Below are 7,401 nucleotides of genomic sequence, written 5' to 3'. Positions count from 1 at the left end.
AAGACAAAATGTTATGCCACTGCTAGTAACAGGTTATGGGAAGAGCCTAAATACAAGTTTTTTCCTTGTTTAAAAGACACTTTCAGACATATCTACCTGTACAGCTGGGATCCAAAGCCCTGTGTTTAAACGTTGCATTAAATAATTAACTGATTAAGATCTGGAAGGACTTTAAATGGGTCAGAATAATTAAGGATGCAGGTTGAACAAAAACACAGAGAACTCCGGACCTCAGACTTCAAAGACTGGAATTGTGCACCCCTGCTGTACAGTGCTAGTAAGTCCTGGGAGTAGTACCGTATCTAAAGTCTTCTAATAGTGGTAAGTGCAAACTTGGCACTAGCGTAAGGCTTTGTCAGTATGTCCCTAATAAGCCAGGATTTATACTGCCTGGCCCCTTTATTTGCACCTGTTTGTATGTGGCATTGCTCTGGTGCGGGTCATGTTCTCCTGGTATACCCTGGGTTCCTTGATTACTCTGGAAGACTGAAGGAATGCCATAGTGTACTTAAGCATTGGATCAAGTCCATCCAACAATGCTGCAGTGGTACACTGATATGACAATTGTTTGGTTTGAGGAGCATACTTTTTTTTTTCTGTGGTCTCCACAATGCCCAGCTTGTCATTAGTTACAGGTCCTAATAAAGTGGTCAGGCAGCGTATAGTACTGTACATCCTTTTTTTTTTTCAAATTAAGCCAACAGTAAGCATTTTACAACATGGAATAAGTGAATGGAATCACGTTGCTTTAAATTGCAAAGACTACCTTTTGGGCAGATTGTTACAGAAATGCACACTTCAATAATTGCATTTACAACGCCACAAACCTAATTCAGTCCATTGTTACAGGCCGAAACACACGGTCCACAACCCCAGTACAGTACAGCATGATTACAAACAGTTTCTTCGAAGGACTGAAGTCAGTGGGGCAGAAAGACCACATATTGTAAAGCCTATTTAGTATTTAATATGCAATACAGGAAATGTGGTATATGTCAACTGTGGTCTCAGGAGACATCCCTGTCGTATTCGTTGACCTGCTTGACAGATTCTTTTATGTAAACCTCTCAGAACAGCATGGTAACATAATTAGAATTTCTGCATCACCAAGCCGCAACCTATTAGCTATATACTGAGTCTGTCTGATTGTATAATATTCATCAGGTCTGCAAGGTTATAAAAAAAAAAATAAAAATAAAAAAAACTTAAGGACCTTTAACTTGCATACACTGTCTGAAAACTATTTTTCCCTCTAAAGCATAGTGTCCTCATCTGATTAATACGTTCATTTACAACATGTACACCAGTAACATACATCCACCGCTCAAATATAGAGCTATCGCTATGATGAAAAGTTGATAACCATGGTTTATATCAACAGTATGGACAGAATACTGTACAGATCAAGAAATGGAATTTAATAGTTTAATGAAAATGGGAATAATGTTATTAGGCAGGCAAACAATGTGTTAATATCAAGGTAAGCTATATTAAATAAAGTGATTTACAATATGTGGAATAACATATATTGTTCTCAAGATGCACATACACATATTAATGTGCATTATAAATTGACAAATGCATGGACAGACAGCACCCCATATATCCCCAGAATATAAGACTATACAAGGCCGTAGCCAGCTATGAGACTGGCTTTGAAACAACCAAGGCTTATTACTGGCTTTTTTTTTTATAAGGTGAGGAAAAGTAATAATGTTGGTTAGAAAGAAGTACATATGCTTCAGATAAGTTCTTCACTGTGCGACGCAACTCTTGGCCACTGAATCCGACGTCTCTGAGAAACCGGGTTGTAGAGTGTGCCACAAATCCTCAACAACCCACCTCCACTGGGTAAACCTGGACTATATATATATATATATATATATATATATATATATATATATATACAGTACTGTGCAAAAGTTTTAGGCAGGTGTGAAAAAATGCTGTAAAGTAAGAATGCTTTCAAAAATAGACATGTTAATAGTTTATATTTATCAATTAACTAAATGCAAAGTGAGTGAACAGAAGAAAAATCTACATCAAATCAATATTTGGTGTGACCACCCTTTGCCTTCAAAACAGCATCAATTCTTCTAGGTACACTTGCACACAGTTTTTGAAGGAACTCGGCAGGTAGGTTGGCCCAAACATCTTGGAGAACTAACCACAGTTCTTCTGTGGATTTAGGCAGCCTCAGTTGCTTCTCTCTCTTCATGTAATCCCAGACAAACTCGATGATGTTGAGATCAGGGCTCTGTGGGGGTCATACCATCACTTCCAGGACTCCTTGTTCTTCTTTACACTGAAGATAGTTCTTAATGACTTTCGCTGTATGTGTGGGGTTGTTGTCATGCTGCAGAATAAATTTGGGGCCAATCAGATGCCTCCCTGATGGTATTGCATGATGGATAAGTATCTGCCTGTACTTCTCAGCATTGAGGAGACCATTAATTCTGACCAAATCCCCAACTCCATTTGCAGAAATGCAGCCCCAAACTTGCAAGGAACCTCCACCATGCTTCACTGTTGCCTGCAGACACTCATTCGTGTACCCCTCTCCAGCCCTTCGGCAAACAAACTGCCTTCTGCTACAGCCAAATATTTCAAATTTTGACTCATCAGTTCCTGTGTTTTCTTGCATAGTTGAGTCGCTTGGCCTTGTTTCCACGTCGGAGGTATGGCTTTTTGGCCGCAAGTCTTCCATGAAGGCCACTTCTGACCAGACTTCTCCGGACAGTAGATGGGTGTACCAGGGTCCCACTGTTTTCTGCCAATTCTGAGCTGATGGCACTGCTGGACATCTTCCGATTGCGAAGGGAAGTAAGCATGATGTGTCTTTCATCTGCTGCAGTAAGTTTCCTTGGCTGACCACTGCGTCTATGGTCCTCAATGTTGCCCGTTTCTTTGTGCTTCTTCAAAAGAGCTTGGACAGCACATCAGGAAGCCCCTGTCTGCCTTTAAATTTCTGCCTGGGAGAGACCTTGCTGATGCAGTATAAATACCTTGTGTCTTGTTGCTGTGCTCAGTCTTGCCATGGTGTATGACTTTTGACAGTAAACTGTCTTCAGCAACCTCACCTTGTTAGCTGAGTTTGGCTGTTCCTCACCCAGTTTTATTACTCCTACACAGCTGTTTCTGTTTCAGTTAATGATTGTTAATCATAATTGATGCTGTTTTGAAGGCAAAGGGTGGTCACACCAAATATGGATTTGATTTAGATTTTTCTTCTGTTCACTCACTTTGCATTTAGTTAATTGATAAATATAATCTATTAACATGTCTATTTTTGTAAGCATTCTTACTTTACAGCATTTTCTCACACCTGCCTAAAACTTTTGCACAGTACTATATATATATATATATATTATATATATATATATATATATATATATATATATATATATATATATATATATATATATATATATATATATATATATTACATTTAAAGCTACTAACTCTTTAACCTGTGTTTAAATGTAAGATTAAACATCTCAGATACATTTTTCACACTGGCACTTCAAAATGACAGTAATTTAGCCTTGCTCTTAAAGACGCTTTGCCACCTTGAAATTAATGAATGCAAAAGTCAAATGCATTCAAAACAATCCTCACTGTTTTAAATCAAATGTTTGATTTATTACAGAAACATTCAAAACATGTCAGATAAATGTGACAACTGACAAAGACACATTTAAACAAATGAATGAACTCTGATTTCCATATTCCAGATTCTGCTATATAAAAGAGAAAGCATTCAGGAGTCTGCTATATAAAAGAGAAAGCATTTAAAGCACAGATAGACACCCTCACAATTAAGGACAGTGTTTTACATTTCCTGTTTGCTTCCATTGAAGGCAATGTAAAGAATGAGAGGTCGTTCAATTCAAAATCACAGCTTTCTGAATATGATGTATACTGAAATGAATATGAGGTATAATTAAATGAATATGAGGTATAATTAAATGAATATGAGGTATAGTGAAATGAATATGACGTATAGTGAAATGAATGTACAGTCAAAACTGCTTAATGTCACATTGAAGGGACTGAGCAAAAACGGTGACAATAAGTGGGGTTGACATTATCAGAAGTTAGCTAATAACTCATGAAAATGCTGTTAATATATAAATGCGTCGGCATATCGATATAAACGATAACATGTTTGAACAGGAAAGCATGCGTAAAAGTTGTAGTTATTTTATCACTGCACTGTTCAATGCATTTAATACATTTAAATAACAAACAAAAAAACATTGAAGTGCCAGTAGGCCTACTTACAAACGGCATGCACAATCCAAAACACTCAACCTTGATATCGCCGTACAGTATTTAAATTAAACAAGCAAAAAACACACTTTTAACAGTATGTGTCCTTGAAGTTACAGAAACAAACTGGTTCTGGTGGCGAAAGCTCAGAATTGAAACAGTTATTTGAACAGTTGTCATACAGAAGCCAGCAAATCCACTGAAAGAACGCTTACTGAGGCCTTAACTGTTACAATAACAGTTACAGAATGACAGAATGTGCCAAAATTGGTTGGTCATAGATTGGCAGTTGAAAGTGATATTAAGTAGGAGTGAAATTAATTGTGTGTCTGTTGAATCTGATTGACATTAACCGGAGTGTGACTATAACAGAAGTGATGTAATCAGGAGATTGTTTCCATTGATTTACATTATATTCAGGCCGGGACATTTCAATTTAATGATAATAAGCGGAGTGTGACATTAACCGAATTGACATTAAGCGGATTTGACTGTAACATATAATGAAATGAATATGACATATAATGAAATGAGTATATCACATACTGAAATGCATATTGTGTATACAAATAATCACATGACATTAATGGCCTATTGCAGATTAGGTATGCAAATTGATTTGGAACTGCATTTCTATGGGTTTATACTGCCAATAAACAGTGGAATAAACCACCTGTACACACTGAACTTACTGCTGGTCTTTTTTTTTTGCCATGGCTTTGAGTTACATGTCCTGCATTTTCCTTTGCTTATTTTTTCATTAAACCAAGGCAGTAGAAGACATCCATGAATATTTTCTTTCACTAAAGTCATGCTGTACTTTGGTAGAAAGAGCTGCATTTTCTGTTGATCTTATTTTTATGGAACATCTACACAGAAAGGCCAATTAGAGATTTTAATTGCAATGCTTATTGCATGTTACAGTTTTCAAAGAACAGACCCCTCTTTGCTATCCATGCTAGAAGAAATATGTAGGAATACAGTTTCATTTCCAGGTCAGGATCAATACACCCAGATTTTCTGCACCCCTTTTAAATCATGGGGTAGGCAGGCCAAGACCAAGTTTTTTTTTTTCTCTCTATTTAATCATTGTATAATGAAAATCTAAATGAAAATTTAAAGTAAGCGCATAATAGACAAAAACAAACAATACAGGCTTAGTATTCTTAGTATTTTTTTCTTTAACTGAATTTTTTGTAAGATTGCTTTCTATTTATTTTTTAACAAAACCTGCAGTGTTCCCTGATAGCTCGAACCACATATGTGTACAAAATCTACGGTAGCCCAATATATTAGAACTATGAAAAATAACAGGTTATATATTAATTGTAGTTAGAACATAAAACAACATTGTATAAGAAACAGTTTTATTTAAATTTCCATTTCTCATTAAAAAAAAAAAAAAAAAAAGATCTTTTACACTAATGGCCTTTTCAGCCTATGCTTTTGTTAAGTTTCATTGTTTCTAGAGAACATATACAGCATTTGTGGGAGCTTGGGTTTTCCTGGATCCGAATAGCAACTTGCCTCAACATCATTGTCTCAACTCTAATAGAAGAAGAAGAGAACTAGACTTACCTACATGTTCACGGAGAAGATTCACTGACATGCGTGATGAAGATCTTGATCATTACGTCTTAGGGGTTTTAAGTTCTACACCTAATGCTGGGGAGAGTTATATTCAAGGAAGCCTAAGAGGTTGGGCATTGAGAATACAGAGGTGGAGAATTAGAAGGAGGTTGCAACTATTGGATCCTGTTGGTAGAGCAGTTCGTCAACGAAGTATATTCGACACAGAGTATATTGTGTACCGGGCCCAAATCACTTGTGGTAAGAGCACATACGTATTTTCCTTTTACATACTGCTTTTGTTTTACTAGGCACTGAGCTAGTAGACAATGAGGATTTTAGTATGGTGACATTTATGGATTGTCTGATTGTTTTAATTAAATGTTTAACATGTAGAAAGTCACATATAATAATTACAATGTTCATAAAAGTATAGATTCGACTTTTATAACAAAATTCAAATTGTTTATAAAACTGTATAGGTTGGCTAGGATGGGGCAAAATTGTAACCTTAAGCACCATACCTTTTGTATAGTAAATCCATTACAAAACGGGACTATAATAAGAATATTGGTATAACATTGCTCTATTTTAATACTTCATATAAAGGTAACTATGCATTACCTGAATGACAAAAATATACACTTGTTTTGTGGTGTTTTACCCCACAGTGTGTATTTGTGTACTGCTTGCTTATGCTAATGGTTGCATGTGTGTGTTGGCTTTTTTGGGCATAGGTGTTTTAACCCTACTGGGCATTTTGTCCCACCCAACCCTACACTGAAATCTATAGCTGTTTAGGCTGAAAACATTTAAACATGTTTAATTAAGCACATTATGGGGAGAGATGTTAGATTTAAAACAAAAGAAAATGGGATCACAAGGACTGGGACTGGGAAGTCTTATTGTGGGGTGTCCACGCAAAAGGTAACCAGGGTGAGCTGGGGATTCAGTGCGAAACATGTAAAGAACAAAGTACAAGCATTGCCATTTTAGGTACCCGGTCATATTACAATTCTAAAAATGTAAGTTTATTTTCAAAACATGAGAGAGTGGACAATTCTTAGTGCTGCTTGAAGTTCATGTACTTCTTTCAAGTACTACTGTCATCTACAATATTCTTGAGTAATAATGTTATTGACAGAATTTTAAATATAACCTGTTGCTTATAGCTTAATAACCATCATCAATTGTTCTTCTTTCAGGCATATTGACAGTAACCACAAGCTCTTATCTTGAAGATTTGTGTTTCATGGCTGTATAGATGGCTTCAGCAGAAATGTGATTTATGTCAAGACTGCTACAAACAATCTCGCAGCAACAGCACTGCAAATATTTCAAGAAGGGGTATCAAGGTTTAGTCTCCCATTACAAGTGGAGATATGGGTGTTGAAAATGTCAACATAGCACTTTACATGATTAGTACAAGGGGACCTAACATGGGCAGCTTCATAACTGGTTGAAGCGTTCATAACCAAATTCATAACCAACCGTATTGAACGTTTATGGGCAGAGTTAAACCAAGTGGTTGTTTATTACTTAAAGATTGTTTTCATGGCT

The sequence above is a fragment of the Acipenser ruthenus genome, chromosome 46 (assembly GCF_902713425.1).
Source record: "Acipenser ruthenus chromosome 46, fAciRut3.2 maternal haplotype, whole genome shotgun sequence".
Classification (NCBI taxonomy): Eukaryota; Metazoa; Chordata; class Actinopteri; order Acipenseriformes; family Acipenseridae; genus Acipenser; species Acipenser ruthenus.
The sequence above is the reverse complement of the archived record's forward strand: the minus strand, read 5'-3'. Positions refer to the sequence as shown.